We start from the raw sequence: 13,376 nt of genomic DNA, 5'->3' as shown, positions 1-13,376 counted from the left end.
TAAGAAGAACGTATCTAAATTTTAAAAAAATTTCTTGTAAGTATATTTGCTGTAGGATTTTAGCAGAGAATCTTTCTAAAGTTAAAGAAGTTACCTTCTAATTTTAGTCTCTAAGAATTTTTATCATGATGAAATTTCCAAATACTTTTTATGCATCTGTTGAGACATCATGTGATTTTTCTCCCTTAGTTTATTAATGTGGTAGAATACATGGATAGATTTCCTGATATTGGACCATCCTTCCACTCCTGGGATGAACCCCTCTTAGTCACGGTGTGCTATTTTTAAAACAATTTGATGATGTTTTATGAGGAATTACAACTATGGCAATAAGTGAATGGTCTGTAATTTCTTTTTCTTGTGCTGTCCTTCTAACGTTTTGAAAGCAATATTATAGTGGCCTCATAAAAAGAGTTAGGCAGGTTTCTCTCTTTCTGTTGGGGTGGACTGTAGTGCTGCCCAGGCCTAGAGCTGGTGGCTGAGACAAGCTCCCCTTGTGTTTTCCTCAAATCAAGGTTTTTCCTCCAAGAATACTGGTTACATATGTGTTTATAGAGATGACCCTGTCCCCCCTCCCAGCCCTCCGGGAGTCGAAGTATTCTCCAGTGAAGACGTGCTGGGTGGCCCCACCTGCCCCTCTTACTTGCATGAGCAATGACATGGGCTCCAGATCTGGTTGTTCCAGGGTCAGGCTGGCCAGGGCGCAATAGGCCAGTCTGGAGCTGGGGTTAGAGGTCAGTCAGTGGTCAGTAAGTGGTTAGTTCATGGAAGTTAGGAGCAGCCCTTGAGGGTTGGGGTCAATATTTAAGTATGATTAATGCTCAGAGTCAGTTTCTAGGTGGGGTAACTCTGTGGCTGGGATCACAGTCAGCCTGTGACTGAGGTTTGGAGCCAGTTTGTGCCTGGCTTTAGGGGTCTGTGTGTGGCCAGGGTTGAGATCAGTCCTGGCTAGGGTTAGGAGTCAGTATGTGACTGGAGCCATGGACCAGAGAGCAGCCCCCATGGGGCCTGGGCTGACTTTGGCCCGTGAGCAGCTCTCATTACCCTATGCACTGCAGAAGCCCAGGCCTTACCCCTTTGACCAAACGGCCTCTGCTCTGGGCTGTACAGTGTGTGCTCTGGCCAGATCCTCCTTAGCCTCCTGGACCAGGGCCAATCTTGTCCCCTTCCCCTCACAGGAGCTCCACTCAGCCCTGGGGTGGCCTTTCACTCTGCTTCCAACACATCCAGGTAACACTGCTGTGAGATGGGCCTGCCCTGCTCCCCGAGCCAGGCCTCCAGCCCACCCTCCCCCAGAGAGGCTGTAGGCTAACCTAGAAAGGCAGGAACAGGCCTTGGAGGAAAATGCATCTGCTGAAGGCAAGCCTGAAGGTGCCCTAACGTGCTCCCCAGGGGCCCTGCTGTGTGGGTGGAAGGGTCCTGCTTCTCCCACCATGGAGTGAGCTATTTTGGGTAAGTCATCACTCTCTCCCAACTTCAGTTTTCTTGTTTGTAAAATGTGAATGGGAATTTCTGTGAGGATGAGGTGAGATAGAATGTTGAAATTGGTAGTCCAAACTGTAAAGTGCTATTGCAAAGTAGGGGATGGTGATGGTGATGATAATGACAACAGAGCATGAGAACTATTTATTCTCCTGGAGTCTCCTGGCAGGACACAGAGTGTTTGCTCCTGCAGATACAGAGAGAGAAGCACCAGCTTTGGAGGCACACAATCTTCAAGTCCAGGCTCGACCTCTTACTGGACTTGTGTCCACGGGCCAAGCCCGTTGCCTCTCTGAGCCTCATCGTCTGTAAAGGGAAACACTCAGAATGGCCAACATTTTTGGAGTATTTATTACGTGTTAAGTGCCACGCACGGAATCACTCATTCCAATCCTCACAACATTGCACAGGTGAGGATACTGAGGCCCAAAGAGGTCAATAAACCGTCCAAAGTCACACAGTCAGGAGACACATCCTGGTCAGATGGCCCCTGAGTCCTGGCTCCTGGCCTCCATACTCCACTGACCTCTAGGCTGCCCTCTCTACCCTCCATCACAGGGTCATCCTGGGGATTAGCGCCAGAGTGGATACCAAAGGAGCGCTGGGCAGGTGAAGTGCTGACAGGGATGGGTCCAGGAAAAGAGCAGCAGGAGGAGGCCCCTCGTGGTGTCATCCGATGCTGCCATCAGTATGCACCAGGAGAGCAGGTTATTTCACAGCCATGCAGCAAACGCTCCTGTCTTTTTATTAACCTCTGTGAACCTTTCTATTTATTTAAATCAAATTACAAATAAAAGCGAATTAAAGACAGGTATGTAAAAACAAAAAGCTCGTCACCCAGTATCTGGCACAGAGTGCATGCTCACTAAATGGCAGCTTTCTTCATTACTAGTATTTAAGCCTAAAGATCCCAGGAGAAATGTCAGTGGGATGTACGGGTTCGGGCTACTGAATCTGTGCCCCAGCCCTCTGTCCTGAAACAGCTGTCCACATTTGACAAAGCCCTGCTGCACACAAGATTGCATCTGCTCCTCACCGCCCCTCCCTGCTGGGAGGTATGTGAGCCAGGAGAAGCTGGAAATGCCAAGAGTACAAGTCATCCCCCTCACCTTGGCAATTTGTCACAGCAAAGGCTTTCTTCTCCCTCATGTCCGGTTCAACGCAGGTTGGGTGGTGTTGCTCTGGGTCATGCCTCAGGGACCCAGGCCCCGTCCACTCTGTCTCCTCAGAGGGAGAAAATAGGGCTGTGAGAACCCGTGAATGTTTTCAAGGCCCAGGGCTGGAAAAGCTTACATGACTTCCACCTACATTCCACTGGGAAGAACTGTTACCGGGCCCTCGATGGACCTGTGAAGAGCTGGGACATGTGGTTCCACTGTGAACCCGGCAAAGGAAATGGGATGGTGAACACAGAGCGTTGTCTCAGCCACGGAAGATACTGTATCCCCGTTTTACAGCTGAGGATTCTGAGCCCTGAAGATTACATGATCTACCCATGATCGAATGACTCAGGGGATCTCTGACTCCTGTTTTGGCGCTTGCACCATGACACGGGCTGCCTCAGCATGGCGTGTTCCTGAGGGCTGCCTCCTCGTCCTTCTCCAGCAACATTCCCCTGTGGTCTGTGTCCCACACAACGATAAATGAGAGCAACACTTGACCGAGTGCTTGCTGTTCACCAGGCTCTGCGCTAAATTCTTAGACACCTCATTTCCTTTCGTCCTCATGACGATCTTTAAAAGTGGGGTCTATTTAGGCCTAAAGATCCCGGGAGAAAATGTTATGGATGAAGAAACTGAGGCTCAGAGAGCAGGAGTGACTCGCCAGTAAGTGGCTGAACTTGGCCGGGTCTAGGAATCAGACATCTGCCTTCTGGACCTTACGTGGCCTGCCAGCAACACCTTTGTCTCACTTTGAAATTAAAAACTCCCACTAGGCCCACCTCTGGGGGAGTAGTTGAGGATCAAATGAACGGAAGAATATATTAAAAAGGTCAAATTGTTGCATAAGTGGAAGAGCTTTTTAATACCCTCCACGCTCTTTGCTTTTCTCCACTTCTCCTTTCCGATGTCTTCGTGACTCTTCAGTAGCAGAGTCAGGACAGAGTGATGATTATCTGGGGGCATAATCAGGGTCTGTCCCTTGGAAAAGCCTCTCCTCCCAGCCTCCTGGGGGTTTTCCAGTTTTCAGGCTGTTCCAACGACCCCAAGAAGACCGCCACCATCTCCCTCAGCAGTGATGGAAATAATGAGCTCCTTCTTCCTATTTGGACTGTCATGCCGAGTTGGGCTCCTAAATATGATCTTTGTTTGCAGTGCATTTTCAGCCCCTCACAGGTTCTATTTTTACTTCTCTAGCCAGAGGAGCTCTGAGAAGGCAATTCCGGCACAAAGGGCCCTAATTAATTTCCCCTGCCTTTAAATATTTTTTCAAAGTACGTGTTTGAAAAGGACATTTAAAAAAATTCCATGACTCTGGAGGCGGATTTCAGCATATTTCTCACCGCTTTCCACTTGGAAAGCAGCCTCCCCTGCCAGCGGTGGCCTGGCTGCCGGTTCTGTTTTGCAGCTGGTAGCGCTGCTCCTCCTCCTCACAGAATGGATGGACTGCCTTCTCCATTGATCTCTCCCACCGCTGAGGGCCCGTCTCTCAGGCCACAAGCCTCTTTCAGTTCCAGAGTCTGAGGGCCCGGGGAGGAGACGGGCCTGGCTAAGGGCCGGGCAGGGGCAAAGGGGGCCTCTGAGGGCCAGAGCACGAAAGCACAGCACCCGGCCTTTGGAAAAACCATTAGGGCAGATTCCTTCGCCCTGAATCCCCATTCCCAGAAGGGCCACCGAGCCAAACCATACATGTTGGACAGTGATTTATTATGGATCTTGCTGTCTCGGCTTTGAAATGACATTCCTCACGCTGCCTGTGTCCTCCGGCGGCCACGGGGAGACGGAGCACACGCTCCCGGGGGAGAGAGAAGTTCCTGTGATCTAGAACACGTCCTCCGCTTGGTGGGGAGGCCGTTTTATTCTTTGGGAGTGATTCTGGTTTTCAAGTTCCTCCCTGAAAAGAAGTTGTTTTGAAAGAGCAGAAACTTTTTGAAAACGCACAAGAAAAGCTTATCCCATTTCCAGCTCTCGGTCACCGGGTCAGGCTCCAGCTTCCTGGGATGAATCCTAAACCTAGACAGGGAATTAGGGGCCTCTGAGCCTGTGGGGAGTCTCCTGCGTTTGAGAGCCCTGAAATCCCACCGTGAGCGCTGCCTGCTTGGGATGGTAGGCACCATCGCTAGCAAAATGCAAAGCCTTTTTAGCCGGCACCTGAAAGGTGTGGGTGGCAGCGACCTAGGAACAGGCCCCTCTCCTCTGTGGTTCCTCTCCTCTCTGCCCTCTCCTGCTTCCCCTCAGCTTCTTTCCCCCCCTGGCCTCATTCCCTCCCGCTGACTTGCCCACTCACACCCCCATTTTCCGCTCTCTCCCCATTTCCTTGTCTCTTCTCTCCCCCTGCCTTGGGGCTCTCCTCCCCAGGAGGCGGCCTGCAGTCCCCTTTCCACAGGACTCCAATCGGCAGCATTGCAGTCGTGCTGCTAGAATCGGGACCCTCTGAGCCTGTACTTCAGCTGCAGCTGGAGAAACACACTCCGGGCTGCTCTCCACCCTAGGGCTTCCCGGGGGTTCCCTGGTGACCCTGTGATGGTCTTTCTTGCTCCCTTCAGATGGAGCGGGGGTGGGCGCTGGCTGAAGAAAACAGAGATCTTCTCTCTGGAGCTGTAAACACTGAAAGGTCAAGCGGCCTTATAGACACAGAGCAAGGCAGATGTGCCTGGTCCAGAGCCTTGATTCAGTGCCCCGGAAGGATCTCCAGTTTAGGAGGAGCTTGGGTGGGCTTCTGCTGATTTCAGGTCGCTGATTTCAGACAACATGACCCGGCTGTCCAGCTCCGGGCGCAAGCCTGCCAGTACAGGAAGAAAAGCAGAGCACACAGGGCCCCAGGAGCTCAACACACCTGGGGAGGCCCCGACCGGGCTGTGCATCGTGCATGTGTGCACAGAGGCCACTGCTGCAAGACAGCCTCAGCTGCGCCTGTGCCCCACCCCACCCACCCCAGGACAGAGGATGTGTCCCGCAGAGGGTAACTCGAGAGAACCCAATTCCAGAAGCCTGCAGAGAATGTGGCCAGGGCAGACAAGGCCAAGGAGATCTGACTCTTTAGAAAGTGTGCAAATGCACAAAAGCACACATTCATAAATGTGTGAGGTTGGAGTCTCAGAGAAAAATGAGGAAATGGGGCAAAAGCCATATTTGAACAGACAGTGGCCAAGAATTTTCCAAAATTGTCAGGCAGGTTAATTCTACCTTATTAACTCTACATTGTTAATTTATTCCATTTTCTTTTTTCTCAGGCTTATTGAGATATAATTGACATACAACATTGTGGAAGTTTAAGGTGCATAATGTGTTGATTTGGTACATTTATGTGTCGTAAAATGATTACCACCATAGCGTTAGCTAACACCTGCATCACATCCCATAATTCCCATTTCTTTTTTGTGGTGAGAACATTTAAGATTTACTCTCTCAGCAACATTCAAGTATAATAGGGTATTGTTAACTATGGCCACCACGCTGGACATTACATCCCCAGGACTTATGCATCTATAATGGAAGTTTGTCCCCTTTGACCAGCATCTCACTTCCCCCACCCTCTAGCCCTTGACAACCGCTATTCTAGTGTCTGCTTCTATGAGTTTGGCTTTTTTAGATTCCACTTATAAGTGATATCATACAGTTTCTGTCTTTCTCTGTTTGACTTAGCATAATGCCCTCAATGTCCATCCATGTTGTTGCAAATGGCAGGATGCTCCTTCTTCTCATGGCTGAAATATTCCATTGTAGCATATACACCTTCTTCTGTTATCCATTCATCTGTTGATGAACACTTACGTTGTTTCCATATCTTGGCTATTGTGAATAATTTTAATTCTATTTTATTTTTATTTATTATTATTATTTGATGAGGAAGATTGGCCCTGAGCTAACACTGTGCCAGTCTTCCTCTATTTTGTATGTGGGAGGCCACCACAGAATGGCTTGATGAGCAGTGCTAGGTCTGGGCCCAGGATCTGAACCTGCGAACCCTGGGCTGCTGAAGCAGAGCACGTGAACTTAACCACTACACCACTGGACTGGCCCCTTATTAATTCTATTTTAAACCCCAAAGACCTAAGGCAGTCTGGTTTTAGAGGCTGCACTCTTAACCTCTCTGTGATATGGTCGGCATAAATCCATTATGAATATTTCTCTTTTCATTACTGGTAGTGGTAGTTTGTGCCCTCTCTCTTTGTTCCTTGATTAGTCTTTCTAGAGGTTTATCAATTTCATTAGTCTTTCAGACAACCAAGTTTTGACTTTATTGATTTTCCTTTATTGTTTATATTCTATTTTTAATATTTGCTCTTATATCTATTATTTCCTTCCTACTATTTTTTTTGGAATATATTCTTTGGAATATAATTCTTTGGAAGAATTTATAATTCTTCTTCTGATTTCTTGAGATGGATGCTTACATAAGCGATTTTCAGCCTTTGTCCTTTTCTAATAAATGAATTTAAGGCTATACATTTCTCTCTAAGTATATCTTTAGGTGTATCTTCAGATGAATACTAGATAAATTGATTTCAGCCCTTCTTTTCTGACATGGACATAGTTAAGGTTACACATTTTCCTTTAAGCATAGCTTTAGCTTCATAAGCTTTGATATGTCATATTTATCATATCATTCAGTTGAAATTATTTTCTAATTTCTATTGTGATTTTTTCATCTGTGTATTACGTGAAATATAGTGTTCAGTTTTCAAACATCTAGGAACTTTCTGTTTATCTTTTTTCTTATTGATTTCTAGATTTAATCCACTATGATCCAAGAATACACTTTGAATCATTCCTGCCATTTGAAATTTGTTGAGACTTGCTTTATGGGCCAGCACGTGATCAACATCCATCAATGTTTCGTGTGCACTTGATATGAGCGTGCTTCCTACTAACGTTAGGTGCAGTTTCTGCGTATGCTGATTAGGTGAATTTTGTCAGTTGCATTGTTCAGATCTATAACCTTATAGATTTTTTGTTGCTTGTTTCATCAGTTACTAAAAGAGATGTATTAGAGTCTCTCCTTGTCTTTGTGATTTTGCCTATTTCTTCTGTCAGTTTTGTTGATTTTTGCTTTATATATTTTGAAACTATGCCATTAGGTGCATAAAAATTTAGGAGAGTTGTATCTTTTGATACATTGGCGCTTTTATCATTAAGAAATGTCTCTCTTTGACTCTAGAAATGCTTCTTGGCTTAAACTCTACTTTCTCTTGGTTACTGTTCATACAGCATATTTTTTCTTTTTATTTTCAGCTTCACTGTGCCATCATTTTAGGTTAAATAACGTGAAACTGCCATTTTCATAAGTCAAAAGTGGCTGAATATTGGCACTTTCATATGATTTAACTTAATATTTGAGGTGAGTCTCTTGTAAGCTGCATATAGATTTTTTAAATCTAGTCTGAAAATCTTTGTCTTTTTTTTTTTTTTTTTGAGGAAGATTAGCCCTGAGCTAACATCTGCTGCCAATCCTCCTCTTTTTGCTGAGGAAGACTGGCCCTGAGCTAATACCCATGCCCATCTTCCTCTCCTGAGCTAACATCCATGCCCGTCTTCCTCTACTTCATAGGTGGGATGCCTACCACAGCATGGCCTGACAGGTGGTGTGCAGGTCCACGCCCAGGATCTGAACCAGCAAACCCCGGGCTGCTGAAGCAGAACGTGTGAACTTAACCGCTGTACCACTAGGCTGGCCGCTGAAAATCTTTGCCTTTTAAATGGAGTATTTAGTCCATGCTCCATATGTCTTTTACCTCTTTTCAGTACTTTTCTTTTTTACATTTAATCAGAGTATTTAGTTTTTTGGCTGACACATTTGGTTTTCTATCTACTGTCTTTACTATCTGTTTTCTATCTTTCTACCTGTTTTATGTCTTGTTTTTCTTTTCTTGCCTTCTTTTATATTAATAAAATATTTCTCATTATTCCATCTACCCCATTAGCTTGTCAGTTTTACGTTGTTTTACTATCATTTTAGAGCTTGCCCCATGACTTACCTTCTTGGATTCCAATGTAAAGTGGTGCTTTTGTAAGTCTTTAGCTAACGCTAGAAGCTGGGAACACTTAGCTCCGTTTACTGCCCTCCTATTTGCATGTCAATTCTCTGTCTATTTGAAACTTCATGTTACATGTCATCGTAAAGTCAATGTTCATTTAGACTTGCTCGCACATTCGCCCTTTCTTTTGTCCTTCATTCCTTCTTACGTGTCCTTTTTTTCCATCTTGGATCTTTTTACTTCTGCCTGAAGAACTCGCTTCGGTGTTTATTTTAGTGCAAGTCTACTGGTGCTGGATTCCCCTGCTTCTTGTCTGTCTGGAAATAACCTTATTTTGCCTACATTTTTGGAAGATTTTTTCACTGGGTATAGAATTCTAATCTGTCTCTTCTTCTTATTATTATTTTAGCAATTTGAAGATATCATTCCATGTTCTCCTGCCTTTCATCTTATTATTGTGCTTTTGAAAATATGCATCTTTTTACCCTGAACACTTTTAAGACTATTCTCTTCATCTTTGATGTTCAGAGATCCATTATGATATTCCTGGGTGCAATTTTCTCTTCAGTTATCCTGCATGAATGTTGTGGTGCTTCTTGAATCTCTAGCTTGATAGCTTGTCATTTTGGAATATTCTTGGTCACTGTTTCTTTAAACACCACTCTTCTCTCTTCCACTTTTGGGACTTCAATCATATGTGTATTTGAATGTATATTTCAACTTTCCATCATGTCTCATATGCGTCTTATGCTCTTTGCAGTATTTTTTTGCTCTTGGACTTCTGACTGGCTATTTCTGATGACTTGCGTATGGCTTAGCTAACCTCCACCGCTGCTCCAATCTGCTGTTGGACCATCTATTGAATTCTTAATTTCATGAATTACATTTTTCAGTTTTAGCATTTGTTTGATTCCTTTTTTATAGATTGCATTCTCAAGTAAAATTCTCCATCTTGTTATATCTTTTTTTATGATCATTAGTCACAGTTCTTTTAAAGTTCGTGTCTATCACCCTAGTATCTAGGTTCTCTGTGGGTTTGTTTTTCCTGTCTGGTTTTCATCTCTTTTATCTCTTGGTCTCGTGACTTGGCACACCCAGCATTTTTCATAGGACACTGGAGAGCTTATACCAAAGTGTGTGGACACTTTGCATGATGCCATCTTCTTCTACAGAGGACTCCCCCTCTCCTCCGGCGAGCAGCTGCAGTCGGGGCTGTCTGTCCATCTCCTTCGGTGAAGGGCTGACCCGACTGGAGGCCCAGTTTCGGTCTTTGGAAGACTTGGCCTTCCTCTGGTTGATCTTTCCTCTCAGACTGTAGCTCTCCAGCAGTCCCAGCTGAGAACCTGAGGTAATTCTTGGATCCTTCATCCTTGGCAAAGCCTAAATTCAAAGTCTTGTCTCCCAAGGACTGTGGAAATTTTTCAGCCACCTTTACTTGGCTTCTTAGCTTCTTACCCTGCGTAGCTAAGAATCGGAAAATGTCTCAAGGAGAAAAATGGCCCCTGCCAGGCTGACTGCTCTGGGCTTCCATCGTCTCTGGGATCTTGACTCCTCAAGTACTGGCTGTCTTGGAAGCCCAGACCGGTGCTTTTTGTTTCTCTGCCCTGTGAAACAGCCTGAAGCTCTGCTGGGTAATTTCTGTCAGGCCCTCTGCCTCTCACCCTCCACCAAATGTCCCTAGGGAAAAAATGATGACCAAATGTTGGGATCTTTCCAAGAGCTTTCTCTTCTTCTCTGAAATCTTGGTCCCTTGAATAGTGGCCGCCTTGGGAGTCCAACAACTCTTCAAAGAAATTTAAAAAAACACTTTATCCAGCCCTTTCAGTTGATCTCAGTGACAACTTTGATCTGACACAAGCTCCTCCATCATAGCCAGAAGTAGAACTATACTTCTTCATCTTTTAAAATCGCTTCAATGATTTTCAGGTTAATTGAAACCATTATTTTCCCTAATCCCTTTTTGCTAATCTATGAGGACATAAACAAATAAATCATAAATATTTTTATGCAATTTTTTTGCTGAGTTGTCTAGGCTTCTCTCTCCAATCATGTTCTAGTAAACGAACTTTACAGTTTTATTGCATTTATATTTCATAAACTGACATTCTAAGCATTATCTTTTTTGAGCCTCACCCCAATCTTGTGGAGTAAATAGGGATACTTTTTCCTAAGTTGAAAATAATGACACTAAAGCTCACTAAAATTCATTTAACAAAGAAGTTTAAATGAATTCTTGAATGAATGATGCTAATTAAGTGGAGGAATCCTCACTAAAATCTAATTATCCTAGGGGCCAGCCCAGCGGCATAGTGGTTAAGTTCACACACTCTGCTTTGGCAGCCTGGAGTTCATAGGTTCAGATCCCGGGGGGGGAGTTACACGACTCATCAAGCCGTGCTGTGGTGGCAACCAACATACGAAATAGAGGAAGATTGGTACAGATGTTAGCTCAGGGTCAATCTTCCTCACGAAAAGAAAAAAAAAATTATTCTAGTTCAAAGTCTAGCTGCCATTCATGCTTCTTTTTGTTGTAGGCTTCCTGAAGCCAGAACCTTCTTCTGAATATTCCATCAGGCTCACCAAAGGTCTGAGCACACAACAGACACTCTAGAAATGCTTGCTGAGTTGATTTACATGGTGTCACAGCAGCTAATCAGAGGTGGAGGCTCCTCGCCTGACATTGGCCTTTAACTATTGCATCAGATTTTATTTGGAAAGGCTCTGAGAATAATAAATTAAATTCTGGTGCCAAAAGAAACCCACAGGAATTTATGAGAAATACAGCATAAATTCACTAAAACTCTTACTCAGTATTTATTCTCCTCTATCTTATATTTAGGCGCATCTGGGTATAACTAAATCAGACAAATCTGCCCCTTTCAGACAGGCAGCTTCACCCACAAAAAACCCACCAAAACCCCAAAATAAACAAACTGACATCATTTAACAGTTAATGGGACCTATTATGGTCCAAAATGACAAGCATGTAAATTGAAGCCATTTCTGAAATAAGTCATTCAAAATTCCGGGGGAGAAGGGAATACAGCCTTTATTTTCAAAGTAAATTCTGAAGCATTTTGAAAAGAAAAGAAGAGCTGTTTGTGAGACATTGCTGAGAAAGTCAGGAGGGACTGCAGATGTTCTGAAGCAAATTGCTGGTGAGCTTGTCAAAATTTCGAAAAGGACAGCTTCCCCCCATTCTGGGTCATGGGAGGATTCAGCAAGGCTTCAGGAGTTACCAAGCTGAAATGAACTTGACTCTCCACAGACGCCTTTTGCAGGGTTTGGGGGAAATACTTTTCATTCGTTAAAAAGTAGAAATGCAATTTCTGTTACTCACTCAGTGAAAATCTCCAAACTCCTGTCTCAAATTTAGCCTAATTCACATCTGTCCCAAGCACAGAAACCACAATCCATGAAGAAGGTCAAAATTGTAAACACTGTTTATAGAATGGGTTGCTGGGCTGAGAGTCAAATTTAGCTTGCTGGATTTTTGAAATTCTTTTAATCAACTTTATTGAGGTACTGTTTATATATGCACACACACATGTGGTGTCTACGTTGTATATACAGTAAAACGCACCCATTTAAAATGCACAGTGCAAAGAGTTTTAACGCGTGTATACATTCGTGTAAACAACATCAAAATAAAGATATAGAACACTTCTTTCACCCCTAAAAGCTCGCTGGTGCCCGGTCCCAGGCAATCACTCTGACAGGCAGCCCTAGGCAACCAACTGATCGGCTTTTTGTCACTGGAGCATAGATTTGCTGTTTCTAGAGTTTCCAGAGTTTCAAATGAACGGAATCCTAAGTATGGCTTCTTTCATGCAGCATAATTATTTTGAGGTTCATCCATGTGGTTGCGCGTATCAATAGTCATTCCTTTTTATTGTTGAGAAGTATGCTCTTGTATGCATGTACCACAATTTATTTATCCACTCACTAGTTTATGGACATTTTGGTTATTTTTAGCTTTTGGCTCTTATTAAGCTGCTAATAGACATTTATGTGTGGGTCTTTTGTGGACATATGTTTTCACCTCTCTTGGGCACATTTCTCTTGGCCTAGGAATAGAATTGCTGGGTCATATGATAAATGTCTATTTAATGTCATAAAAACTGCCAACATTTTCTGAAGGGGTTACACCATTTTACACTATCCCCAACAATGTTCCACATCCTCCCAATTCTTGGAATTGCCAGTTTTTAAATATTAACCATTCTAATAAGTGTGTAGTCATATTTCATTACGGTTTTTAATTTTTATTTCCCCGATGACTAATGATGTTGGGCATCTTTTCATGTGTTTATTATCCATTTACATGTCTTCTTTTGTGAAGTATCTCTTTGAATCTATTGAACATATTTTAGTTGGGTTTTCTGTTATTATTGAGTTCTAAGAGTTCTTCATATATTCAGGATATAAGTCCTTTGTCAGATATATGTAAAGTGAATATTTTCTCCCAGTCTATGGCTTGTCCTTTTATTTATTAAAATGTTTTTCAAAGGGCAGATGGGTTTTTTTTTGGTGAGGAAGATTGTCCCTGAGCTAACATCTGTGCCAATCTTCCTCTATTTTCTGTTTGTGGGACACTGCCACAGCATGGCTTGATGAGCAGCACGTAAGTCTGTGCCTGGGATCCAAACCTGTGAACTCTGGGCCACCAAAGCACAGAGCTTGAACTTAACCACTATGTTGCTGGGCCAGTGCCTCAAAGAGCAGAAGTTTTTAGTTTTGATGAAGACTGTTACGG

The sequence above is a fragment of the Equus caballus genome, chromosome 1 (assembly GCF_041296265.1).
Source record: "Equus caballus isolate H_3958 breed thoroughbred chromosome 1, TB-T2T, whole genome shotgun sequence".
In the NCBI taxonomy this organism is placed as follows: Eukaryota; Metazoa; Chordata; class Mammalia; order Perissodactyla; family Equidae; genus Equus; species Equus caballus.
Note: the sequence above shows the minus strand (reverse complement) of the source record.